Genomic DNA, 26424 nt, shown 5'->3' with positions numbered 1-26424 from the left:
AAGTACATCATTTTATTTAATTGTGTGAATAAAAGGAATCTCCTCCCCGTCGGGGAATTGAACCCCGGTCTCCCGCGTGACAGGCGGGGATACTGACCACTATACTAACGAGGACTTATTGGCTTCAGTTAAACAGTGCTCATCTCCCTGGGGTTAAGGCATGCCCTCGATCAATTCTCAGTATTGTAATAGGCAGAATTGCTGCTTTTGGTTAGGACAAGTAATCTTTTTTCCTAAATTATTACAATACAGAAATTCCTAGCCAAAAACAATTAGTTTTATGAAGAAATTATTTCATTGAAATAAATATCTATCGATCTGTCTATCTAGCTATCTTTCTATTCATCAATATATATATTTATATATATATATATATAATCAGCTCACTTTACCATTTGCAGCTTATAACTATTAGCCACCAGGGGTCACTACTAACCAAAAGCAGTCATTCTACTTGTAAATCGTGCCAATCGAGTGGAACAGCGGCCTAGGATTCACCACTGCTTCATCTCATTTTCCAACAGATTGTAGACGTAAATTGGTTTTGATGGTACGCCTGTGCATGCTGAAATATTCAGAGCATATTCTGAATTTCAGTTAACACATCAGTAAGCATTTTGGCCATCAGTGAATTCAACCTTTTTTCTCAATCGGAATAGGCAAGGATAATGACAGATATATTTTACAATGTTAGAAAGTACATCATTTTATTTAATTGTGTGAATAAAAGGAATCTCCTCCCCGTCGGGGAATTGAACCCCGGTCTCCCACGTGACAGGCGGGGATACTGACCACTATACTAACGAGGACTTATTGGCTTCAGTTAAACAGTGCTCATCTCCCTGGGGTTAAGGCATGCCCTCGATCAATTCTCAGTATTGTAATAGGCAGAACTGCTGCTTTTGGTTAGGACAAGTAATCCTTTTTCCTAAATTATTACAATACAGAAATTCCTAGCCAAAAACAATTAGTTTTATGAAGAAATTATTTCATTGAAATAAATATCTATCGATCTGTCTATCTAGCTATCTTTCTATTCATCAATATATATATTTATATATATATATATATATATATATATAAAATCAGCTCACTTTACCATTTGCAGCTTATAACTATTAGCCACCAGGGGTCACTACTAACCAAAAGCAGTCATTCTACTTGTAAATCGTGCCAATCGAGTGGAACAGCGGCCTAGGATTCACCACTGCTTCATCTCATTTTCCAACAGATTGTAGACGTAAATTGGTTTTGATGGTACGCCTGTGCATGCTGAAATATTCAGAGCATATTCTGAATTTCAGTTAACACATCAGTAAGCATTTTGGCCATCAGTGAATTCAACCTTTTTTCTCAATCGGAATAGGCAAGGATAATGACAGATATATTTTACAATGTTAGAAAGTACATCATTTTATTTAATTGTGTGAATAAAAGGAATCTCCTCCCCGTCGGGGAATTGAACCCCGGTCTCCCGCGTGACAGGCGGGGATACTGACCACTATACTAACGAGGACTTATTGGCTTCAGTTAAACAGTGCTCACCTCCCTGGGGTTAAGGCATGCCCTCGATCAATTCTCAGTATTGTAATAGGCAGAATTGCTGCTTTTGGTTAGGACAAGTAATCTTTTTTCCTAAATTATTACAATACAGAAATTCCTAGCCAAAAACAATTAGTTTTATGAAGAAATTATTTCATTGAAATAAATATCTATCGATCTGTCTATCTAGCTATCTTTCTATTCATCAATATATATATTTATATATATATGTATATATATATATAATCAGCTCACTTTACCATTTGCAGCTTATAACTATTAGCCACCAGGGGTCACTACTAACCAAAAGCAGTCATTCTACTTGTAAATCGTGCCAATCGAGTGGAACAGCGGCCTAGGATTCACCACTGCTTCATCTCATTTTCCAACAGATTGTAGACGTAAATTGGTTTTGATGGTACGCCTGTGCATGCTGAAATATTCAGAGCATATTCTGAATTTCAGTTAACACATCAGTAAGCATTTTGGCCATCAGTGAATTCAACCTTTTTTCTCAATCGGAATAGGCAAGGATAATGACAGATATATTTTACAATGTTAGAAAGTACATCATTTTATTTAATTGTGTGAATAAAAGGAATCTCCTCCCCGTCGGGGAATTGAACCCCGGTCTCCCGCGTGACAGGCGGGGATACTGACCACTATACTAACGAGGACTTATTGGCTTCAGTTAAACAGTGCTCATCTCCCTGGGGTTAAGGCATGCCCTCGATCAATTCTCAGTATTGTAATAGGCAGAATTGCTGCTTTTGGTTAGGACAAGTAATCTTTTTTCCTAAATTATTACAATACAGAAATTCCTAGCCAAAAACAATTAGTTTTATGAAGAAATTATTTCATTGAAATAAATATCTATCGATCTGTCTATCTAGCTATCTTTCTATTCATCAATATATATATTTATATATATATATATATATATATATATATATATAAAATCAGCTCACTTTACCATTTGCAGCTTATAACTATTAGCCACCAGGGGTCACTACTAACCAAAAGCAGTCATTCTACTTGTAAATCGTGCCAATCGAGTGGAACAGCGGCCTAGGATTCACCACTGCTTCATCTCATTTTCCAACAGATTGTAGACGTAAATTGGTTTTGATGGTACGCCTGTGCATGCTGAAATATTCAGAGCATATTCTGAATTTCAGTTAACACATCAGTAAGCATTTTGGCCATCAGTGAATTCAACCTTTTTTCTCAATCGGAATAGGCAAGGATAATGACAGATATATTTTACAATGTTAGAAAGTACATCATTTTATTTAATTGTGTGAATAAAAGGAATCTCCTCCCCGTCGGGGAATTGAACCCCGGTCTCCCGCGTGACAGGCGGGGATACTGACCACTATACTAACGAGGACTTATTGGCTTCAGTTAAACAGTGCTCATCTCCCTGGGGTTAAGGCATGCCCTCGATCAATTCTCAGTATTGTAATAGGCAGAATTGCTGCTTTTGGTTAGGACAAGTAATCTTTTTTCCTAAATTATTACAATACAGAAATTCCTAGCCAAAAACAATTAGTTTTATGAAGAAATTATTTCATTGAAATAAATATCTATCGATCTGTCTATCTAGCTATCTTTCTATTCATCAATATATATATTTATATATATATATATATATATATAATCAGCTCACTTTACCATTTGCAGCTTATAACTATTAGCCACCAGGGGTCACTACTAACCAAAAGCAGTCATTCTACTTGTAAATCGTGCCAATCGAGTGGAACAGCGGCCTAGGATTCACCACTGCTTCATCTCATTTTCCAACAGATTGTAGACGTAAATTGGTTTTGATGGTACGCCTGTGCATGCTGAAATATTCAGAGCATATTCTGAATTTCAGTTAACACATCAGTAAGCATTTTGGCCATCAGTGAATTCAACCTTTTTTCTCAATCGGAATAGGCAAGGATAATGACAGATATATTTTACAATGTTAGAAAGTACATCATTTTATTTAATTGTGTGAATAAAAGGAATCTCCTCCCCGTCGGGGAATTGAACCCCGGTCTCCCACGTGACAGGCGGGGATACTGACCACTATACTAACGAGGACTTATTGGCTTCAGTTAAACAGTGCTCATCTCCCTGGGGTTAAGGCATGCCCTCGATCAATTCTCAGTATTGTAATAGGCAGAACTGCTGCTTTTGGTTAGGACAAGTAATCCTTTTTCCTAAATTATTACAATACAGAAATTCCTAGCCAAAAACAATTAGTTTTATGAAGAAATTATTTCATTGAAATAAATATCTATCGATCTGTCTATCTAGCTATCTTTCTATTCATCAATATATATATTTATATATATATATATATATATATATATATAAAATCAGCTCACTTTACCATTTGCAGCTTATAACTATTAGCCACCAGGGGTCACTACTAACCAAAAGCAGTCATTCTACTTGTAAATCGTGCCAATCGAGTGGAACAGCGGCCTAGGATTCACCACTGCTTCATCTCATTTTCCAACAGATTGTAGACGTAAATTGGTTTTGATGGTACGCCTGTGCATGCTGAAATATTCAGAGCATATTCTGAATTTCAGTTAACACATCAGTAAGCATTTTGGCCATCAGTGAATTCAACCTTTTTTCTCAATCGGAATAGGCAAGGATAATGACAGATATATTTTACAATGTTAGAAAGTACATCATTTTATTTAATTGTGTGAATAAAAGGAATCTCCTCCCCGTCGGGGAATTGAACCCCGGTCTCCCGCGTGACAGGCGGGGATACTGACCACTATACTAACGAGGACTTATTGGCTTCAGTTAAACAGTGCTCACCTCCCTGGGGTTAAGGCATGCCCTCGATCAATTCTCAGTATTGTAATAGGCAGAATTGCTGCTTTTGGTTAGGACAAGTAATCTTTTTTCCTAAATTATTACAATACAGAAATTCCTAGCCAAAAACAATTAGTTTTATGAAGAAATTATTTCATTGAAATAAATATCTATCGATCTGTCTATCTAGCTATCTTTCTATTCATCAATATATATATTTATATATATATGTATATATATATATAATCAGCTCACTTTACCATTTGCAGCTTATAACTATTAGCCACCAGGGGTCACTACTAACCAAAAGCAGTCATTCTACTTGTAAATCGTGCCAATCGAGTGGAACAGCGGCCTAGGATTCACCACTGCTTCATCTCATTTTCCAACAGATTGTAGACGTAAATTGGTTTTGATGGTACGCCTGTGCATGCTGAAATATTCAGAGCATATTCTGAATTTCAGTTAACACATCAGTAAGCATTTTGGCCATCAGTGAATTCAACCTTTTTTCTCAATCGGAATAGGCAAGGATAATGACAGATATATTTTACAATGTTAGAAAGTACATCATTTTATTTAATTGTGTGAATAAAAGGAATCTCCTCCCCGTCGGGGAATTGAACCCCGGTCTCCCGCGTGACAGGCGGGGATACTGACCACTATACTAACGAGGACTTATTGGCTTCAGTTAAACAGTGCTCATCTCCCTGGGGTTAAGGCATGCCCTCGATCAATTCTCAGTATTGTAATAGGCAGAATTGCTGCTTTTGGTTAGGACAAGTAATCTTTTTTCCTAAATTATTACAATACAGAAATTCCTAGCCAAAAACAATTAGTTTTATGAAGAAATTATTTCATTGAAATAAATATCTATCGATCTGTCTATCTAGCTATCTTTCTATTCATCAATATATATATTTATATATATATATATATATATATATATATATATATATATATAAAATCAGCTCACTTTACCATTTGCAGCTTATAACTATTAGCCACCAGGGGTCACTACTAACCAAAAGCAGTCATTCTACTTGTAAATCGTGCCAATCGAGTGGAACAGCGGCCTAGGATTCACCACTGCTTCATCTCATTTTCCAACAGATTGTAGACGTAAATTGGTTTTGATGGTACGCCTGTGCATGCTGAAATATTCAGAGCATATTCTGAATTTCAGTTAACACATCAGTAAGCATTTTGGCCATCAGTGAATTCAACCTTTTTTCTCAATCGGAATAGGCAAGGATAATGACAGATATATTTTACAATGTTAGAAAGTACATCATTTTATTTAATTGTGTGAATAAAAGGAATCTCCTCCCCGTCGGGGAATTGAACCCCGGTCTCCCGCGTGACAGGCGGGGATACTGACCACTATACTAACGAGGACTTATTGGCTTCAGTTAAACAGTGCTCATCTCCCTGGGGTTAAGGCATGCCCTCGATCAATTCTCAGTATTGTAATAGGCAGAATTGCTGCTTTTGGTTAGGACAAGTAATCTTTTTTCCTAAATTATTACAATACAGAAATTCCTAGCCAAAAACAATTAGTTTTATGAAGAAATTATTTCATTGAAATAAATATCTATCGATCTGTCTATCTAGCTATCTTTCTATTCATCAATATATATATTTATATATATATATATATATAATCAGCTCACTTTACCATTTGCAGCTTATAACTATTAGCCACCAGGGGTCACTACTAACCAAAAGCAGTCATTCTACTTGTAAATCGTGCCAATCGAGTGGAACAGCGGCCTAGGATTCACCACTGCTTCATCTCATTTTCCAACAGATTGTAGACGTAAATTGGTTTTGATGGTACGCCTGTGCATGCTGAAATATTCAGAGCATATTCTGAATTTCAGTTAACACATCAGTAAGCATTTTGGCCATCAGTGAATTCAACCTTTTTTCTCAATCGGAATAGGCAAGGATAATGACCGATATATTTTACAATGTTAGAAAGTACATCATTTTATTTAATTGTGTGAATAAAAGGAATCTCCTCCCCGTCGGGGAATTGAACCCCGGTCTCCCGCGTGACAGGCGGGGATACTGACCACTATACTAACGAGGACTTATTGGCTTCAGTTAAACAGTGCTCATCTCCCTGGGGTTAAGGCATGCCCTCGATCAATTCTCAGTATTGTAATAGGCAGAATTGCTGCTTTTGGTTAGGACAAGTAATCTTTTTTCCTAAATTATTACAATACAGAAATTCCTAGCCAAAAACAATTAGTTTTATGAAGAAATTATTTCATTGAAATAAATATCTATCGATCTGTCTATCTAGCTATCTTTCTATTCATCAATATATATATTTATATATATATATATATATAATCAGCTCACTTTACCATTTGCAGCTTATAACTATTAGCCACCAGGGGTCACTACTAACCAAAAGCAGTCATTCTACTTGTAAATCGTGCCAATCGAGTGGAACAGCGGCCTAGGATTCACCACTGCTTCATCTCATTTTCCAACAGATTGTAGACGTAAATTGGTTTTGATGGTACGCCTGTGCATGCTGAAATATTCAGAGCATATTCTGAATTTCAGTTAACACATCAGTAAGCATTTTGGCCATCAGTGAATTCAACCTTTTTTCTCAATCGGAATAGGCAAGGATAATGACAGATATATTTTACAATGTTAGAAAGTACATCATTTTATTTAATTGTGTGAATAAAGGGAATCTCCTCCCCGTCGGGGAATTGAACCCCGGTCTCCCGCGTGACAGGCGGGGATACTGACCACTATACTAACGAGGACTTATTGGCTTCAGTTAAACAGTGCTCATCTCCCTGGGGTTAAGGCATGCCCTCGATCAATTCTCAGTATTGTAATAGGCAGAATTGCTGCTTTTGGTTAGGACAAGTAATCTTTTTTCCTAAATTATTACAATACAGAAATTCCTAGCCAAAAACAATTAGTTTTATGAAGAAATTATTTCATTGAAATAAATATCTATCGATCTGTCTATCTAGCTATCTTTCTATTCATCAATATATATATTTATATATATATATATATATAATCAGCTCACTTTACCATTTGCAGCTTATAACTATTAGCCACCAGGGGTCACTACTAACCAAAAGCAGTCATTCTACTTGTAAATCGTGCCAATCGAGTGGAACAGCGGCCTAGGATTCACCACTGCTTCATCTCATTTTCCAACAGATTGTAGACGTAAATTGGTTTTGATGGTACGCCTGTGCATGCTGAAATATTCAGAGCATATTCTGAATTTCAGTTAACACATCAGTAAGCATTTTGGCCATCAGTGAATTCAACCTTTTTTCTCAATCGGAATAGGCAAGGATAATGACCGATATATTTTACAATGTTAGAAAGTACATCATTTTATTTAATTGTGTGAATAAAAGGAATCTCCTCCCCGTCGGGGAATTGAACCCCGGTCTCCCGCGTGACAGGCGGGGATACTGACCACTATACTAACGAGGACTTATTGGCTTCAGTTAAACAGTGCTCATCTCCCTGGGGTTAAGGCATGCCCTCGATCAATTCTCAGTATTGTAATAGGCAGAATTGCTGCTTTTGGTTAGGACAAGTAATCTTTTTTCCTAAATTATTACAATACAGAAATTCCTAGCCAAAAACAATTAGTTTTATGAAGAAATTATTTCATTGAAATAAATATCTATCGATCTGTCTATCTAGCTATCTTTCTATTCATCAATATATATATTTATATATATATATATATATATATATATATATATATATATATAAAATCAGCTCACTTTACCATTTGCAGCTTATAACTATTAGCCACCAGGGGTCACTACTAACCAAAAGCAGTCATTCTACTTGTAAATCGTGCCAATCGAGTGGAACAGCGGCCTAGGATTCACCACTGCTTCATCTCATTTTCCAACAGATTGTAGACGTAAATTGGTTTTGATGGTACGCCTGTGCATGCTGAAATATTCAGAGCATATTCTGAATTTCAGTTAACACATCAGTAAGCATTTTGGCCATCAGTGAATTCAACCTTTTTTCTCAATCGGAATAGGCAAGGATAATGACAGATATATTTTACAATGTTAGAAAGTACATCATTTTATTTAATTGTGTGAATAAAAGGAATCTCCTCCTCGTCGGGGAATTGAACCCCGGTCTCCCACGTGACAGGCGGGGATACTGACCACTATACTAACGAGGACTTATTGGCTTCAGTTAAACAGTGCTCATCTCCCTGGGGTTAAGGCATGCCCTCGATCAATTCTCAGTATTGTAATAGGCAGAACTGCTGCTTTTGGTTAGGACAAGTAATCCTTTTTCCTAAATTATTACAATACAGAAATTCCTAGCCAAAAACAATTAGTTTTATGAAGAAATTATTTCATTGAAATAAATATCTATCGATCTGTCTATCTAGCTATCTTTCTATTCATCAATATATATATTTATATATATATATATATATATATATAAAATCAGCTCACTTTACCATTTGCAGCTTATAACTATTAGCCACCAGGGGTCACTACTAACCAAAAGCAGTCATTCTACTTGTAAATCGTGCCAATCGAGTGGAACAGCGGCCTAGGATTCACCACTGCTTCATCTCATTTTCCAACAGATTGTAGACGTAAATTGGTTTTGATGGTACGCCTGTGCATGCTGAAATATTCAGAGCATATTCTGAATTTCAGTTAACACATCAGTAAGCATTTTGGCCATCAGTGAATTCAACCTTTTTTCTCAATCGGAATAGGCAAGGATAATGACAGATATATTTTACAATGTTAGAAAGTACATCATTTTATTTAATTGTGTGAATAAAAGGAATCTCCTCCCCGTCGGGGAATTGAACCCCGGTCTCCCGCGTGACAGGCGGGGATACTGACCACTATACTAACGAGGACTTATTGGCTTCAGTTAAACAGTGCTCATCTCCCTGGGGTTAAGGCATGCCCTCGATCAATTCTCAGTATTGTAATAGGCAGAATTGCTGCTTTTGGTTAGGACAAGTAATCTTTTTTCCTAAATTATTACAATACAGAAATTCCTAGCCAAAAACAATTAGTTTTATGAAGAAATTATTTCATTGAAATAAATATCTATCGATCTGTCTATCTAGCTATCTTTCTATTCATCAATATATATATTTATATATATATATATATATATATATATAATCAGCTCACTTTACCATTTGCAGCTTATAACTATTAGCCACCAGGGGTCACTACTAACCAAAAGCAGTCATTCTACTTGTAAATCGTGCCAATCGAGTGGAACAGCGGCCTAGGATTCACCACTGCTTCATCTCATTTTCCAACAGATTGTAGACGTAAATTGGTTTTGATGGTACGCCTGTGCATGCTGAAATATTCAGAGCATATTCTGAATTTCAGTTAACACATCAGTAAGCATTTTGGCCATCAGTGAATTCAACCTTTTTTCTCAATCGGAATAGGCAAGGATAATGACAGATATATTTTACAATGTTAGAAAGTACATCATTTTATTTAATTGTGTGAATAAAAGGAATCTCCTCCCCGTCGGGGAATTGAACCCCGGTCTCCCGCGTGACAGGCGGGGATACTGACCACTATACTAACGAGGACTTATTGGCTTCAGTTAAACAGTGCTCATCTCCCTGGGGTTAAGGCATGCCCTCGATCAATTCTCAGTATTGTAATAGGCAGAATTGCTGCTTTTGGTTAGGACAAGTAATCTTTTTTCCTAAATTATTACAATACAGAAATTCCTAGCCAAAAACAATTAGTTTTATGAAGAAATTATTTCATTGAAATAAATATCTATCGATCTGTCTATCTAGCTATCTTTCTATTCATCAATATATATATTTATATATATATATATATATAATCAGCTCACTTTACCATTTGCAGCTTATAACTATTAGCCACCAGGGGTCACTACTAACCAAAAGCAGTCATTCTACTTGTAAATCGTGCCAATCGAGTGGAACAGCGGCCTAGGATTCACCACTGCTTCATCTCATTTTCCAACAGATTGTAGACGTAAATTGGTTTTGATGGTACGCCTGTGCATGCTGAAATATTCAGAGCATATTCTGAATTTCAGTTAACACATCAGTAAGCATTTTGGCCATCAGTGAATTCAACCTTTTTTCTCAATCGGAATAGGCAAGGATAATGACAGATATATTTTACAATGTTAGAAAGTACATCATTTTATTTAATTGTGTGAATAAAAGGAATCTCCTCCCCGTCGGGGAATTGAACCCCGGTCTCCCACGTGACAGGCGGGGATACTGACCACTATACTAACGAGGACTTATTGGCTTCAGTTAAACAGTGCTCATCTCCCTGGGGTTAAGGCATGCCCTCGATCAATTCTCAGTATTGTAATAGGCAGAACTGCTGCTTTTGGTTAGGACAAGTAATCCTTTTTCCTAAATTATTACAATACAGAAATTCCTAGCCAAAAACAATTAGTTTTATGAAGAAATTATTTCATTGAAATAAATATCTATCGATCTGTCTATCTAGCTATCTTTCTATTCATCAATATATATATTTATATATATATATATATATATATATATATAAAATCAGCTCACTTTACCATTTGCAGCTTATAACTATTAGCCACCAGGGGTCACTACTAACCAAAAGCAGTCATTCTACTTGTAAATCGTGCCAATCGAGTGGAACAGCGGCCTAGGATTCACCACTGCTTCATCTCATTTTCCAACAGATTGTAGACGTAAATTGGTTTTGATGGTACGCCTGTGCATGCTGAAATATTCAGAGCATATTCTGAATTTCAGTTAACACATCAGTAAGCATTTTGGCCATCAGTGAATTCAACCTTTTTTCTCAATCGGAATAGGCAAGGATAATGACAGATATATTTTACAATGTTAGAAAGTACATCATTTTATTTAATTGTGTGAATAAAAGGAATCTCCTCCCCGTCGGGGAATTGAACCCCGGTCTCCCGCGTGACAGGCGGGGATACTGACCACTATACTAACGAGGACTTATTGGCTTCAGTTAAACAGTGCTCACCTCCCTGGGGTTAAGGCATGCCCTCGATCAATTCTCAGTATTGTAATAGGCAGAATTGCTGCTTTTGGTTAGGACAAGTAATCTTTTTTCCTAAATTATTACAATACAGAAATTCCTAGCCAAAAACAATTAGTTTTATGAAGAAATTATTTCATTGAAATAAATATCTATCGATCTGTCTATCTAGCTATCTTTCTATTCATCAATATATATATTTATATATATATGTATATATATATATAATCAGCTCACTTTACCATTTGCAGCTTATAACTATTAGCCACCAGGGGTCACTACTAACCAAAAGCAGTCATTCTACTTGTAAATCGTGCCAATCGAGTGGAACAGCGGCCTAGGATTCACCACTGCTTCATCTCATTTTCCAACAGATTGTAGACGTAAATTGGTTTTGATGGTACGCCTGTGCATGCTGAAATATTCAGAGCATATTCTGAATTTCAGTTAACACATCAGTAAGCATTTTGGCCATCAGTGAATTCAACCTTTTTTCTCAATCGGAATAGGCAAGGATAATGACAGATATATTTTACAATGTTAGAAAGTACATCATTTTATTTAATTGTGTGAATAAAAGGAATCTCCTCCCCGTCGGGGAATTGAACCCCGGTCTCCCGCGTGACAGGCGGGGATACTGACCACTATACTAACGAGGACTTATTGGCTTCAGTTAAACAGTGCTCATCTCCCTGGGGTTAAGGCATGCCCTCGATCAATTCTCAGTATTGTAATAGGCAGAATTGCTGCTTTTGGTTAGGACAAGTAATCTTTTTTCCTAAATTATTACAATACAGAAATTCCTAGCCAAAAACAATTAGTTTTATGAAGAAATTATTTCATTGAAATAAATATCTATCGATCTGTCTATCTAGCTATCTTTCTATTCATCAATATATATATTTATATATATATATATATATATATATATATATATATATATATAAAATCAGCTCACTTTACCATTTGCAGCTTATAACTATTAGCCACCAGGGGTCACTACTAACCAAAAGCAGTCATTCTACTTGTAAATCGTGCCAATCGAGTGGAACAGCGGCCTAGGATTCACCACTGCTTCATCTCATTTTCCAACAGATTGTAGACGTAAATTGGTTTTGATGGTACGCCTGTGCATGCTGAAATATTCAGAGCATATTCTGAATTTCAGTTAACACATCAGTAAGCATTTTGGCCATCAGTGAATTCAACCTTTTTTCTCAATCGGAATAGGCAAGGATAATGACAGATATATTTTACAATGTTAGAAAGTACATCATTTTATTTAATTGTGTGAATAAAAGGAATCTCCTCCCCGTCGGGGAATTGAACCCCGGTCTCCCGCGTGACAGGCGGGGATACTGACCACTATACTAACGAGGACTTATTGGCTTCAGTTAAACAGTGCTCATCTCCCTGGGGTTAAGGCATGCCCTCGATCAATTCTCAGTATTGTAATAGGCAGAATTGCTGCTTTTGGTTAGGACAAGTAATCTTTTTTCCTAAATTATTACAATACAGAAATTCCTAGCCAAAAACAATTAGTTTTATGAAGAAATTATTTCATTGAAATAAATATCTATCGATCTGTCTATCTAGCTATCTTTCTATTCATCAATATATATATTTATATATATATATATATATATAATCAGCTCACTTTACCATTTGCAGCTTATAACTATTAGCCACCAGGGGTCACTACTAACCAAAAGCAGTCATTCTACTTGTAAATCGTGCCAATCGAGTGGAACAGCGGCCTAGGATTCACCACTGCTTCATCTCATTTTCCAACAGATTGTAGACGTAAATTGGTTTTGATGGTACGCCTGTGCATGCTGAAATATTCAGAGCATATTCTGAATTTCAGTTAACACATCAGTAAGCATTTTGGCCATCAGTGAATTCAACCTTTTTTCTCAATCGGAATAGGCAAGGATAATGACCGATATATTTTACAATGTTAGAAAGTACATCATTTTATTTAATTGTGTGAATAAAAGGAATCTCCTCCCCGTCGGGGAATTGAACCCCGGTCTCCCGCGTGACAGGCGGGGATACTGACCACTATACTAACGAGGACTTATTGGCTTCAGTTAAACAGTGCTCATCTCCCTGGGGTTAAGGCATGCCCTCGATCAATTCTCAGTATTGTAATAGGCAGAATTGCTGCTTTTGGTTAGGACAAGTAATCTTTTTTCCTAAATTATTACAATACAGAAATTCCTAGCCAAAAACAATTAGTTTTATGAAGAAATTATTTCATTGAAATAAATATCTATCGATCTGTCTATCTAGCTATCTTTCTATTCATCAATATATATATTTATATATATATATATATATATATATATATATATATATATATATATAAATCAGCTCACTTTACCATTTGCAGCTTATAACTATTAGCCACCAGGGGTCACTACTAACCAAAAGCAGTCATTCTACTTGTAAATCGTGCCAATCGAGTGGAACAGCGGCCTAGGATTCACCACTGCTTCATCTCATTTTCCAACAGATTGTAGACGTAAATTGGTTTTGATGGTACGCCTGTGCATGCTGAAATATTCAGAGCATATTCTGAATTTCAGTTAACACATCAGTAAGCATTTTGGCCATCAGTGAATTCAACCTTTTTTCTCAATCGGAATAGGCAAGGATAATGACAGATATATTTTACAATGTTAGAAAGTACATCATTTTATTTAATTGTGTGAATAAAAGGAATCTCCTCCCCGTCGGGGAATTGAACCCCGGTCTCCCGCGTGACAGGCGGGGATACTGACCACTATACTAACGAGGACTTATTGGCTTCAGTTAAACAGTGCTCATCTCCCTGGGGTTAAGGCATGCCCTCGATCAATTCTCAGTATTGTAATAGGCAGAATTGCTGCTTTTGGTTAGGACAAGTAATCTTTTTTCCTAAATTATTACAATACAGAAATTCCTAGCCAAAAACAATTAGTTTTATGAAGAAATTATTTCATTGAAATAAATATCTATTGATCTGTCTATCTAGCTATCTTTCTATTCATCAATATATATATTTATATATATATATATATATATATATATAATCAGCTCACTTTACCATTTGCAGCTTATAACTATTAGCCACCAGGGGTCACTACTAACCAAAAGCAGTCATTCTACTTGTAAATCGTGCCAATCGAGTGGAACAGCGGCCTAGGATTCACCACTGCTTCATCTCATTTTCCAACAGATTGTAGACGTAAATTGGTTTTGATGGTACGCCTGTGCATGCTGAAATATTCAGAGCATATTCTGAATTTCAGTTAACACATCAGTAAGCATTTTGGCCATCAGTGAATTCAACCTTTTTTCTCAATCGGAATAGGCAAGGATAATGACAGATATATTTTACAATGTTAGAAAGTACATCATTTTATTTAATTGTGTGAATAAAGGGAATCTCCTCCCCGTCGGGGAATTGAACCCCGGTCTCCCGCGTGACAGGCGGGGATACTGACCACTATACTAACGAGGACTTATTGGCTTCAGTTAAACAGTGCTCATCTCCCTGGGGTTAAGGCATGCCCTCGATCAATTCTCAGTATTGTAATAGGCAGAATTGCTGCTTTTGGTTAGGACAAGTAATCTTTTTTCCTAAATTATTACAATACAGAAATTCCTAGCCAAAAACAATTAGTTTTATGAAGAAATTATTTCATTGAAATAAATATCTATCGATCTGTCTATCTAGCTATCTTTCTATTCATCAATATATATATTTATATATATATATATATATAATCAGCTCACTTTACCATTTGCAGCTTATAACTATTAGCCACCAGGGGTCACTACTAACCAAAAGCAGTCATTCTACTTGTAAATCGTGCCAATCGAGTGGAACAGCGGCCTAGGATTCACCACTGCTTCATCTCATTTTCCAACAGATTGTAGACGTAAATTGGTTTTGATGGTACGCCTGTGCATGCTGAAATATTCAGAGCATATTCTGAATTTCAGTTAACACATCAGTAAGCATTTTGGCCATCAGTGAATTCAACCTTTTTTCTCAATCGGAATAGGCAAGGATAATGACCGATATATTTTACAATGTTAGAAAGTACATCATTTTATTTAATTGTGTGAATAAAAGGAATCTCCTCCCCGTCGGGGAATTGAACCCCGGTCTCCCGCGTGACAGGCGGGGATACTGACCACTATACTAACGAGGACTTATTGGCTTCAGTTAAACAGTGCTCATCTCCCTGGGGTTAAGGCATGCCCTCGATCAATTCTCAGTATTGTAATAGGCAGAATTGCTGCTTTTGGTTAGGACAAGTAATCTTTTTTCCTAAATTATTACAATACAGAAATTCCTAGCCAAAAACAATTAGTTTTATGAAGAAATTATTTCATTGAAATAAATATCTATCGATCTGTCTATCTAGCTATCTTTCTATTCATCAATATATATATTATATATATATATATATATATATATATATATATATATATATATATATATATATAAAATCAGCTCACTTTACCATTTGCAGCTTATAACTATTAGCCACCAGGGGTCACTACTAACCAAAAGCAGTCATTCTACTTGTAAATCGTGCCAATCGAGTGGAACAGCGGCCTAGGATTCACCACTGCTTCATCTCATTTTCCAACAGATTGTAGACGTAAATTGGTTTTGATGGTACGCCTGTGCATGCTGAAATATTCAGAGCATATTCTGAATTTCAGTTAACACATCAGTAAGCATTTTGGCCATCAGTGAATTCAACCTTTTTTCTCAATCGGAATAGGCAAGGATAATGACAGATATATTTTACAATGTTAGAAAGTACATCATTTTATTTAATTGTGTGAATAAAAGGAATCTCCTCCTCGTCGGGGAATTGAACCCCGGTCTCCCACGTGACAGGCGGGGATACTGACCACTATACTAACGAGGACTTATTGGCTTCAGTTAAACAGTGCTCATCTCCCTGGGGTTAAGGCATGCCCTCGATCAATTCTCAGTATTGTAATAGGCAGAACTGCTGCTTTTGGTTAGGACAAGTAATCCTTTTTCCTAAATTATTACAATACAGAAATTCCTAGCCAAAAACAATTAGTTTTATGAAGAAATTATTTCATTGAAATAAATATCTATCGATCTGTCTATCTAGCTATCTTTCTATTCATCAATATATATATTTATATATATATATATATATATATATATAAAATCAGCTCACTTTACCATTTGCAGCTTATAACTATTAGCCACCAGGGGTCACTACTAACCAAAAGCAGTCATTCTACTTGTAAATCGTGCCAATCGAGTGGAACAGCGGCCTAGGATTCACCACTGCTTCATCTCATTTTCCAACAGATTGTAGACGTAAATTGGTTTTGATGGTACGCCTGTGCATGCTGAAATATTCAGAGCATATTCTGAATTTCAGTTAACACATCAGTAAGCATTTTGGCCATCAGTGAATTCAACCTTTTTTCTCAATCGGAATAGGCAAGGATAATGACAGATATATTTTACAATGTTAGAAAGTACATCATTTTATTTAATTGTGTGAATAAAAGGAATCTCCTCCCCGTCGGGGAATTGAACCCCGGTCTCCCGCGTGACAGGCGGGGATACTGACCACTATACTAACGAGGACTTATTGGCTTCAGTTAAACAGTGCTCATCTCCCTGGGGTTAAGGCATGCCCTCGATCAATTCTCAGTATTGTAATAGGCAGAATTGCTGCTTTTGGTTAGGACAAGTAATCTTTTTTCCTAAATTATTACAATACAGAAATTCCTAGCCAAAAACAATTAGTTTTATGAAGAAATTATTTCATTGAAATAAATATCTATCGATCTGTCTATCTAGCTATCTTTCTATTCATCAATATATATATTTATATATATATATATATATAATCAGCTCACTTTACCATTTGCAGCTTATAACTATTAGCCACCAGGGGTCACTACTAACCAAAAGCAGTCATTCTACTTGTAAATCGTGCCAATCGAGTGGAACAGCGGCCTAGGATTCACCACTGCTTCATCTCATTTTCCAACAGATTGTAGACGTAAATTGGTTTTGATGGTACGCCTGTGCATGCTGAAATATTCAGAGCATATTCTGAATTTCAGTTAACACATCAGTAAGCATTTTGGCCATCAGTGAATTCAACCTTTTTTCTCAATCGGAATAGGCAAGGATAATGACCGATATATTTTACAATGTTAGAAAGTACATCATTTTATTTAATTGTGTGAATAAAAGGAATCTCCTCCCCGTCGGGGAATTGAACCCCGGTCTCCCGCGTGACAGGCGGGGATACTGACCACTATACTAACGAGGACTTATTGGCTTCAGTTAAACAGTGCTCATCTCCCTGGGGTTAAGGCATGCCCTCGATCAATTCTCAGTATTGTAATAGGCAGAATTGCTGCTTTTGGTTAGGACAAGTAATCTTTTTTCCTAAATTATTACAATACAGAAATTCCTAGCCAAAAACAATTAGTTTTATGAAGAAATTATTTCATTGAAATAAATATCTATCGATCTGTCTATCTAGCTATCTTTCTATTCATCAATATATATATTTATATATATATATATATATATATATATATATATATATATATATATATATATAATCAGCTCACTTTACCATTTGCAGCTTATAACTATTAGCCACCAGGGGTCACTACTAACCAAAAGCAGTCATTCTACTTGTAAATCGTGCCAATCGAGTGGAACAGCGGCCTAGGATTCACCACTGCTTCATCTCATTTTCCAACAGATTGTAGACGTAAATTGGTTTTGATGGTACGCCTGTGCATGCTGAAATATTCAGAGCATATTCTGAATTTCAGTTAACACATCAGTAAGCATTTTGGCCATCAGTGAATTCAACCTTTTTTCTCAATCGGAATAGGCAAGGATAATGACCGATATATTTTACAATGTTAGAAAGTACATCATTTTATTTAATTGTGTGAATAAAAGGAATCTCCTCCCCGTCGGGGAATTGAACCCCGGTCTCCCGCGTGACAGGCGGGGATACTGACCACTATACTAACGAGGACTTATTGGCTTCAGTTAAACAGTGCTCATCTCCCTGGGGTTAAGGCATGCCCTCGATCAATTCTCAGTATTGTAATAGGCAGAATTGCTGCTTTTGGTTAGGACAAGTAATCTTTTTTCCTAAATTATTACAATACAGAAATTCCTAGCCAAAAACAATTAGTTTTATGAAGAAATTATTTCATTGAAATAAATATCTATCGATCTGTCTATCTAGCTATCTTTCTATTCATCAATATATATATTTATATATATATATATATATATATATATAAAATCAGCTCACTTTACCATTTGCAGCTTATAACTATTAGCCACCAGGGGTCACTACTAACCAAAAGCAGTCATTCTACTTGTAAATCGTGCCAATCGAGTGGAACAGCGGCCTAGGATTCACCACTGCTTCATCTCATTTTCCAACAGATTGTAGACGTAAATTGGTTTTGATGGTACGCCTGTGCATGCTGAAATATTCAGAGCATATTCTGAATTTCAGTTAACACATCAGTAAGCATTTTGGCCATCAGTGAATTCAACCTTTTTTCTCAATCGGAATAGGCAAGGATAATGACAGATATATTTTACAATGTTAGAAAGTACATCATTTTATTTAATTGTGTGAATAAAAAGAATCTCCTCCCCGTCGGGGAATTGAACCCCGGTCTCCCGCGTGACAGGCGGGGATACTGACCACTATACTAACGAGGACTTATTGGCTTCAGTTAAACAGTGCTCATCTCCCTGGGGTTAAGGCATGCCCTCGATCAATTCTCAGTATTGTAATAGGCAGAATTGCTGCTTTTGGTTAGGACAAGTAATCTTTTTTCCTAAATTATTACAATACAGAAATTCCTAGCCAAAAACAATTAGTTTTATGAAGAAATTATTTCATTGAAATAAATATCTATCGATCTGTCTATCTAGCTATCTTTCTATTCATCAATATATATATTTATATATATATATATATATATATATATATATAAAATCAGCTCACTTTACCATTTGCAGCTTATAACTATTAGCCACCAGGGGTCACTACTAACCAAAAGCAGTCATTCTACTTGTAAATCGTGCCAATCGAGTGGAACAGCGGCCTAGGATTCACCACTGCTTCATCTCATTTTCCAACAGATTGTAGACGTAAATTGGTTTTGATGGTACGCCTGTGCATGCTGAAATATTCAGAGCATATTCTGAATTTCAGTTAACACATCAGTAAGCATTTTGGCCATCAGTGAATTCAACCTTTTTTCTCAATCGGAATAGGCAAGGATAATGACCGATATATTTTACAATGTTAGAAAGTACATCATTTTATTTAATTGTGTGAATAAAAGGAATCTCCTCCCCGTCGGGGAATTGAACCCAGGTCTCCCGCGTGACAGGCGGGGATACTGACCACTATACTAACGAGGACTTATTGGCTTCAGTTAAACAGTGCTCATCTCCCTGGGGTTAAGGCATGCCCTCGATCAATTCTCAGTATTGTAATAGGCAGAATTGCTGCTTTTGGTTAGGACAAGTAATCTTTTTTCCTAAATTATTACAATACAGAAATTCCTAGCCAAAAACAATTAGTTTTATGAAGAAATTATTTCATTGAAATAAATATCTATCGATCTGTCTATCTAGCTATCTTTCTATTCATCAATATATATATTTATATATATATATATATATATATATATAAAATCAGCTCACTTTACCATTTGCAGCTTATAACTATTAGCCACCAGGGGTCACTACTAACCAAAAGCAGTCATTCTACTTGTAAATCGTGCCAATCGAGTGGAACAGCGGCCTAGGATTCACCACTGCTTCATCTCATTTTCCAACAGATTGTAGACGTAAATTGGTTTTGATGGTACGCCTGTGCATGCTGAAATATTCAGAGCATATTCTGAATTTCAGTTAACACATCAGTAAGCATTTTGGCCATCAGTGAATTCAACCTTTTTTCTCAATCGGAATAGGCAAGGATAATGACAGATATATTTTACAATGTTAGAAAGTACATCATTTTATTTAATTGTGTGAATAAAAGGAATCTCCTCCCCGTCGGGGAATTGAACCCCGGTCTCCCGCGTGACAGGCGGGGATACTGACCACTATACTAACGAGGACTTATTGGCTTCAGTTAAACAGTGCTCATCTCCCTGGGGTTAAGGCATGCCCTCGATCAATTCTCAGTATTGTAATAGGCAGAATTGCTGCTTTTGGTTAGGACAAGTAATCTTTTTTCCTAAATTATTACAATACAGAAATTCCTAGCCAAAAACAATTAGTTTTATGAAGAAATTATTTCATTGAAATAAATATCTATCGATCTGTCTATCTAGCTATCTTTCTATTCATCAATATATATATTTATATATTTATATATATATATATATATATATATATATATATATAATCAGCTCACTTTACCATTTGCAGCTTATAACTATTAGCCACCAGGGGTCACTACTAACCAAAAGCAGTCATTCTACTTGTAAATCGTGCCAATCGAGTGGAACAGCGGCCTAGGATTCACCACTGCTTCATCTCATTTTCCAACAGATTGTAGACGTAAATTGGTTTTGATGGTACGCCTGTGCATGCTGAAATATTCAGAGCATATTCTGAATTTCAGTTAACACATCAGTAAGCATTTTGGCCATCAGTGAATTCAACCTTTTTTCTCAATCGGAATAGGCAAGGATAATGACAGATATATTTTACAATGTTAGAAAGTACATCATTTTATTTAATTGTGTGAATAAAAAGAATCTCCTCCCCGTCGGGGAATTGAACCCCGGTCTCCCGCGTGACAGGCGGGGATACTGACCACTATACTAACGAGGACTTATTGGCTTCAGTTAAACAGTGCTCATCTCCCTGGGGTTAAGGCATGCCCTCGATCAATTCTCAGTATTGTAATAGGCAGAATTGCTGCTTTTGGTTAGGACAAGTAATCTTTTTTCCTAAATTATTACAATACAGAAATTCCTAGCCAAAAACAATTAGTTTTATGAAGAAATTATTTCATTGAAATAAATATCTATCGATCTGTCTATCTAGCTATCTTTCTATTCATCAATATATATATTTATATATATATATATATATATAATCAGCTCACTTTACCATTTGCAGCTTATAACTATTAGCCACCAGGGGTCACTACTAACCAAAAGCAGTCATTCTACTTGTAAATCGTGCCAATCGAGTGGAACAGCGGCCTAGGATTCACCACTGCTTCATCTCATTTTCCAACAGATTGTAGACGTAAATTGGTTTTGATGGTACGCCTGTGCATGCTGAAATATTCAGAGCATATTCTGAATTTCAGTTAACACATCAGTAAGCATTTTGGCCATCAGTGAATTCAACCTTTTTTCTCAATCGAAATAGGCAAGGATAATGACAGATATATTTTACAATGTTAGAAAGTACATCATTTTATTTAATTGTGTGAATAAAAGGAATCGCCTCCCCGTCGGGGAATTGAACCCCGGTCTCCCACGTGACAGGCGGGGATACTGAACACTATACTAAGGAGGACTTATGGGCTTCAATTAAATAGTGCTCATTTCCCTGGGGTTAAGGCATGCCCTCGATCAATTCACAGTATTGTAATAGGCAGAATTGCTGCTTTTGGTTAGGACAAGTAATCTTTTTTCCTAAATTATTACAATACAGAAATTCCTAGCCAAAAACAATCAGTTTTATGAAGAAATTATTTCATTGAAATAAATATCTATCGATCTGTCTATCTAGCTATCTTTCTATTCATCAATATATATATTTATATATATATATATATATATATATATAAAATCAGCTCACTTTACCATTTGCAGCTTATAACTATTAGCCACCAGGGGTCACTACTAACCAAAAGCAGTCATTCTACTTGTAAATCGTGCCAATCGAGTGGAACAGCGGCCTAGGATTCACCACTGCTTCATCTCATTTTCCAACAGATTGTAGACGTAAATTGGTTTTGATGGTACGCCTGTGCATGCTGAAATATTCAGAGCATATTCTGAATTTCAGTTAACACATCAGTAAGCATTTTGGCCATCAGTGAATTCAACCTTTTTTCTCAATCGGAATAGGCAAGGATAATGACAGATATATTTTACAATGTTAGAAAGTACATCATTTTATTTAATTGTGTGAATAAAAGGAATCTCCTCCCCGTCGGGGAATTGAACCCCGGTCTCCCGCGTGACAGGCGGGGATACTGACCACTATACTAACGAGGACTTATTGGCTTCAGTTAAACAGTGCTCATCTCCCTGGGGTTAAGGCATGCCCTCGATCAATTCTCAGTATTGTAATAGGCAGAATTGCTGCTTTTGGTTAGGACAAGTAATCTTTTTTCCTAAATTATTACAATACAGAAATTCCTAGCCAAAAACAATTAGTTTTATGAAGAAATTATTTCATTGAAATAAATATCTATCGATCTGTCTATCTAGCTATCTTTCTATTCATCAATATATATATTTATATATTTATATATATATATATATATATATATATATATATATAATCAGCTCACTTTACCATTTGCAGCTTATAACTATTAGCCACCAGGGGTCACTACTAACCAAAAGCAGTCATTCTACTTGTAAATCGTGCCAATCGAGTGGAACAGCGGCCTAGGATTCACCACTGCTTCATCTCATTTTCCAACAGATTGTAGACGTAAATTGGTTTTGATGGTACGCCTGTGCATGCTGAAATATTCAGAGCATATTCTGAATTTCAGTTAACACATCAGTAAGCATTTTGGCCATCAGTGAATTCAACCTTTTTTCTCAATCGGAATAGGCAAGGATAATGACAGATATATTTTACAATGTTAGAAAGTACATCATTTTATTTAATTGTGTGAATAAAAAGAATCTCCTCCCCGTCGGGGAATTGAACCCCGGTCTCCCGCGTGACAGGCGGGGATACTGACCACTATACTAACGAGGACTTATTGGCTTCAGTTAAACAGTGCTCATCTCCCTGGGGTTAAGGCATGCCCTCGATCAATTCTCAGTATTGTAATAGGCAGAATTGCTGCTTTTGGTTAGGACAAGTAATCTTTTTTCCTAAATTATTACAATACAGAAATTCCTAGCCAAAAACAATTAGTTTTATGAAGAAATTATTTCATTGAAATAAATATCTATCGATCTGTCTATCTAGCTATCTTTCTATTCATCAATATATATATTTATATATATATATATATATATATATATATATATATATAAAATCAGCTCACTTTACCATTTGCAGCTTATAACTATTAGCCACCAGGGGTCACTACTAACCAAAAGCAGTCATTCTACTTGTAAATCGTGCCAATCGAGTGGAACAGCGGCCTAGGATTCACCACTGCTTCATCTCATTTTCCAACAGATTGTAGACGTAAATTGGTTTTGATGGTACGCCTGTGCATGCTGAAATATTCAGAGCATATTCTGAATTTCAGTTAACACATCAGTAAGCATTTTGGCCATCAGTGAATTCAACCTTTTTTCTCAATCGGAATAGGCAAGGATAATGACCGATATATTTTACAATGTTAGAAAGTACATCATTTTATTTAATTGTGTGAATAAAAGGAATCTCCTCCCCGTCGGGGAATTGAACCCCGGTCTCCCGCGTGACAGGCGGGGATACTGACCACTATACTAACGAGGACTTATTGGCTTCAGTTAAACAGTGCTCATCTCCCTGGGGTTAAGGCATGCCCTCGATCAATTCTCAGTATTGTAATAGGCAGAATTGCTGCTTTTGGTTAGGACAAGTAATCTTTTTTCCTAAATTATTACAATACAGAAATTCCTAGCCAAAAACAATTAGTTTTATGAAGAAATTATTTCATTGAAATAAATATCTATCGATCTGTCTATCTAGCTATCTTTCTATTCATCAATATATATATTTATATATATATATATATATATATATATAAAATCAGCTCACTTTACCATTTGCAGCTTATAACTATTAGCCACCAGGGGTCACTACTAACCAAAAGCAGTCATTCTACTTGTAAATCGTGCCAATCGAGTGGAACAGCGGCCTAGGATTCACCACTGCTTCATCTCATTTTCCAACAGATTGTAGACGTAAATTGGTTTTGATGGTACGCCTGTGCATGCTGAAATATTCAGAGCATATTCTGAATTTCAGTTAACACATCAGTAAGCATTTTGGCCATCAGTGAATTCAACCTTTTTTCTCAATCGGAATAGGCAAGGATAATGACAGATATATTTTACAATGTTAGAAAGTACATCATTTTATTTAATTGTGTGAATAAAAAGAATCTCCTCCCCGTCGGGGAATTGAACCCCGGTCTCCCGCGTGACAGGCGGGGATACTGACCACTATACTAACGAGGACTTATTGGCTTCAGTTAAACAGTGCTCATCTCCCTGGGGTTAAGGCATGCCCTCGATCAATTCTCAGTATTGTAATAGGCAGAATTGCTGCTTTTGGTTAGGACAAGTAATCTTTTTTCCTAAATTATTACAATACAGAAATTCCTAGCCAAAAACAATTAGTTTTATGAAGAAATTATTTCATTGAAATAAATATCTATCGATCTGTCTATCTAGCTATCTTTCTATTCATCAATATATATATTTATATATATATATATATATATATATATATATAAAATCAGCTCACTTTACCATTTGCAGCTTATAACTATTAGCCACCAGGGGTCACTACTAACCAAAAGCAGTCATTCTACTTGTAAATCGTGCCAATCGAGTGGAACAGCGGCCTAGGATTCACCACTGCTTCATCTCATTTTCCAACAGATTGTAGACGTAAATTGGTTTTGATGGTACGCCTGTGCATGCTGAAATATTCAGAGCATATTCTGAATTTCAGTTAACACATCAGTAAGCATTTTGGCCATCAGTGAATTCAACCTTTTTTCTCAATCGGAATAGGCAAGGATAATGACCGATATATTTTACAATGTTAGAAAGTACATCATTTTATTTAATTGTGTGAATAAAAGGAATCTCCTCCCCGTCGGGGAATTGAACCCAGGTCTCCCGCGTGACAGGCGGGGATACTGACCACTATACTAACGAGGACTTATTGGCTTCAGTTAAACAGTGCTCATCTCCCTGGGGTTAAGGCATGCCCTCGATCAATTCTCAGTATTGTAATAGGCAGAATTGCTGCTTTTGGTTAGGACAAGTAATCTTTTTTCCTAAATTATTACAATACAGAAATTCCTAGCCAAAAACAATTAGTTTTATGAAGAAATTATTTCATTGAAATAAATATCTATCGATCTGTCTATCTAGCTATCTTTCTATTCATCAATATATATATTTATATATATATATATATATATATATATAAAATCAGCTCACTTTACCATTTGCAGCTTATAACTATTAGCCACCAGGGGTCACTACTAACCAAAAGCAGTCATTCTACTTGTAAATCGTGCCAATCGAGTGGAACAGCGGCCTAGGATTCACCACTGCTTCATCTCATTTTCCAACAGATTGTAGACGTAAATTGGTTTTGATGGTACGCCTGTGCATGCTGAAATATTCAGAGCATATTCTGAATTTCAGTTAACACATCAGTAAGCATTTTGGCCATCAGTGAATTCAACCTTTTTTCTCAATCGGAATAGGCAAGGATAATGACAGATATATTTTACAATGTTAGAAAGTACATCATTTTATTTAATTGTGTGAATAAAAGGAATCTCCTCCCCGTCGGGGAATTGAACCCCGGTCTCCCGCGTGACAGGCGGGGATACTGACCACTATACTAACGAGGACTTATTGGCTTCAGTTAAACAGTGCTCATCTCCCTGGGGTTAAGGCATGCCCTCGATCAATTCTCAGTATTGTAATAGGCAGAATTGCTGCTTTTGGTTAG

The 26424-nt window shown here is 36.1% G+C and overlaps 30 non-coding genes across 30 annotated transcripts; all 30 read right to left on the bottom strand.

Moving 5' to 3' along the window:
* Positions 1–42: 42 nt before the first annotated feature.
* TRNAD-GUC (transfer RNA aspartic acid (anticodon GUC)) lies at positions 43–114 on the bottom strand. The gene has a single exon. It is a non-coding gene; the product is annotated as a tRNA-Asp (tRNA).
* A 1330-nt stretch (positions 115–1444) lies between these two features.
* TRNAD-GUC (transfer RNA aspartic acid (anticodon GUC)) lies at positions 1445–1516 on the bottom strand. Its single transcript has one exon. It is a non-coding gene; the product is annotated as a tRNA-Asp (tRNA).
* A 631-nt stretch (positions 1517–2147) lies between these two features.
* TRNAD-GUC (transfer RNA aspartic acid (anticodon GUC)) lies at positions 2148–2219 on the bottom strand. Its single transcript has one exon. It is a non-coding gene; the product is annotated as a tRNA-Asp (tRNA).
* Positions 2220–2860: 641 nt separating this feature from the next.
* TRNAD-GUC (transfer RNA aspartic acid (anticodon GUC)) lies at positions 2861–2932 on the bottom strand. Its single transcript has one exon. It is a non-coding gene; the product is annotated as a tRNA-Asp (tRNA).
* A 1338-nt stretch (positions 2933–4270) lies between these two features.
* TRNAD-GUC (transfer RNA aspartic acid (anticodon GUC)) lies at positions 4271–4342 on the bottom strand. Its single transcript has one exon. It is a non-coding gene; the product is annotated as a tRNA-Asp (tRNA).
* Positions 4343–4973: 631 nt separating this feature from the next.
* TRNAD-GUC (transfer RNA aspartic acid (anticodon GUC)) lies at positions 4974–5045 on the bottom strand. The gene has a single exon. It is a non-coding gene; the product is annotated as a tRNA-Asp (tRNA).
* A 649-nt stretch (positions 5046–5694) lies between these two features.
* On the bottom strand, positions 5695–5766 carry TRNAD-GUC (transfer RNA aspartic acid (anticodon GUC)). The gene has a single exon. It is a non-coding gene; the product is annotated as a tRNA-Asp (tRNA).
* A 625-nt stretch (positions 5767–6391) lies between these two features.
* TRNAD-GUC (transfer RNA aspartic acid (anticodon GUC)) lies at positions 6392–6463 on the bottom strand. Its single transcript has one exon. It is a non-coding gene; the product is annotated as a tRNA-Asp (tRNA).
* Positions 6464–7088: 625 nt separating this feature from the next.
* TRNAD-GUC (transfer RNA aspartic acid (anticodon GUC)) lies at positions 7089–7160 on the bottom strand. The gene has a single exon. It is a non-coding gene; the product is annotated as a tRNA-Asp (tRNA).
* Positions 7161–7785: 625 nt separating this feature from the next.
* On the bottom strand, positions 7786–7857 carry TRNAD-GUC (transfer RNA aspartic acid (anticodon GUC)). The gene has a single exon. It is a non-coding gene; the product is annotated as a tRNA-Asp (tRNA).
* A 1354-nt stretch (positions 7858–9211) lies between these two features.
* On the bottom strand, positions 9212–9283 carry TRNAD-GUC (transfer RNA aspartic acid (anticodon GUC)). The gene has a single exon. It is a non-coding gene; the product is annotated as a tRNA-Asp (tRNA).
* Positions 9284–9916: 633 nt separating this feature from the next.
* Positions 9917–9988, bottom strand: TRNAD-GUC (transfer RNA aspartic acid (anticodon GUC)). Its single transcript has one exon. It is a non-coding gene; the product is annotated as a tRNA-Asp (tRNA).
* A 1334-nt stretch (positions 9989–11322) lies between these two features.
* Positions 11323–11394, bottom strand: TRNAD-GUC (transfer RNA aspartic acid (anticodon GUC)). Its single transcript has one exon. It is a non-coding gene; the product is annotated as a tRNA-Asp (tRNA).
* Positions 11395–12025: 631 nt separating this feature from the next.
* TRNAD-GUC (transfer RNA aspartic acid (anticodon GUC)) lies at positions 12026–12097 on the bottom strand. The gene has a single exon. It is a non-coding gene; the product is annotated as a tRNA-Asp (tRNA).
* A 649-nt stretch (positions 12098–12746) lies between these two features.
* On the bottom strand, positions 12747–12818 carry TRNAD-GUC (transfer RNA aspartic acid (anticodon GUC)). The gene has a single exon. It is a non-coding gene; the product is annotated as a tRNA-Asp (tRNA).
* A 627-nt stretch (positions 12819–13445) lies between these two features.
* TRNAD-GUC (transfer RNA aspartic acid (anticodon GUC)) lies at positions 13446–13517 on the bottom strand. The gene has a single exon. It is a non-coding gene; the product is annotated as a tRNA-Asp (tRNA).
* Positions 13518–14169: 652 nt separating this feature from the next.
* TRNAD-GUC (transfer RNA aspartic acid (anticodon GUC)) lies at positions 14170–14241 on the bottom strand. Its single transcript has one exon. It is a non-coding gene; the product is annotated as a tRNA-Asp (tRNA).
* A 633-nt stretch (positions 14242–14874) lies between these two features.
* Positions 14875–14946, bottom strand: TRNAD-GUC (transfer RNA aspartic acid (anticodon GUC)). The gene has a single exon. It is a non-coding gene; the product is annotated as a tRNA-Asp (tRNA).
* Positions 14947–15571: 625 nt separating this feature from the next.
* On the bottom strand, positions 15572–15643 carry TRNAD-GUC (transfer RNA aspartic acid (anticodon GUC)). Its single transcript has one exon. It is a non-coding gene; the product is annotated as a tRNA-Asp (tRNA).
* Positions 15644–17010: 1367 nt separating this feature from the next.
* On the bottom strand, positions 17011–17082 carry TRNAD-GUC (transfer RNA aspartic acid (anticodon GUC)). Its single transcript has one exon. It is a non-coding gene; the product is annotated as a tRNA-Asp (tRNA).
* Positions 17083–17707: 625 nt separating this feature from the next.
* On the bottom strand, positions 17708–17779 carry TRNAD-GUC (transfer RNA aspartic acid (anticodon GUC)). The gene has a single exon. It is a non-coding gene; the product is annotated as a tRNA-Asp (tRNA).
* Positions 17780–18436: 657 nt separating this feature from the next.
* Positions 18437–18508, bottom strand: TRNAD-GUC (transfer RNA aspartic acid (anticodon GUC)). The gene has a single exon. It is a non-coding gene; the product is annotated as a tRNA-Asp (tRNA).
* Positions 18509–19143: 635 nt separating this feature from the next.
* TRNAD-GUC (transfer RNA aspartic acid (anticodon GUC)) lies at positions 19144–19215 on the bottom strand. Its single transcript has one exon. It is a non-coding gene; the product is annotated as a tRNA-Asp (tRNA).
* A 1346-nt stretch (positions 19216–20561) lies between these two features.
* TRNAD-GUC (transfer RNA aspartic acid (anticodon GUC)) lies at positions 20562–20633 on the bottom strand. The gene has a single exon. It is a non-coding gene; the product is annotated as a tRNA-Asp (tRNA).
* Positions 20634–21282: 649 nt separating this feature from the next.
* Positions 21283–21354, bottom strand: TRNAD-GUC (transfer RNA aspartic acid (anticodon GUC)). The gene has a single exon. It is a non-coding gene; the product is annotated as a tRNA-Asp (tRNA).
* Positions 21355–22688: 1334 nt separating this feature from the next.
* TRNAD-GUC (transfer RNA aspartic acid (anticodon GUC)) lies at positions 22689–22760 on the bottom strand. The gene has a single exon. It is a non-coding gene; the product is annotated as a tRNA-Asp (tRNA).
* A 649-nt stretch (positions 22761–23409) lies between these two features.
* TRNAD-GUC (transfer RNA aspartic acid (anticodon GUC)) lies at positions 23410–23481 on the bottom strand. The gene has a single exon. It is a non-coding gene; the product is annotated as a tRNA-Asp (tRNA).
* Positions 23482–24126: 645 nt separating this feature from the next.
* Positions 24127–24198, bottom strand: TRNAD-GUC (transfer RNA aspartic acid (anticodon GUC)). Its single transcript has one exon. It is a non-coding gene; the product is annotated as a tRNA-Asp (tRNA).
* A 635-nt stretch (positions 24199–24833) lies between these two features.
* Positions 24834–24905, bottom strand: TRNAD-GUC (transfer RNA aspartic acid (anticodon GUC)). The gene has a single exon. It is a non-coding gene; the product is annotated as a tRNA-Asp (tRNA).
* A 1346-nt stretch (positions 24906–26251) lies between these two features.
* TRNAD-GUC (transfer RNA aspartic acid (anticodon GUC)) lies at positions 26252–26323 on the bottom strand. The gene has a single exon. It is a non-coding gene; the product is annotated as a tRNA-Asp (tRNA).
* Between the last annotated feature and the right edge of the window lie 101 nt (positions 26324–26424).

Source organism: Lissotriton vulgaris, chromosome 1_1 (genome assembly GCF_964263255.1).
Source record: "Lissotriton vulgaris chromosome 1_1, aLisVul1.2, whole genome shotgun sequence".
NCBI lineage: Eukaryota > Metazoa > Chordata > Amphibia > Caudata > Salamandridae > Lissotriton > Lissotriton vulgaris.
Note: the sequence above shows the minus strand (reverse complement) of the source record. Positions and strands in the feature narration are given on the sequence as shown.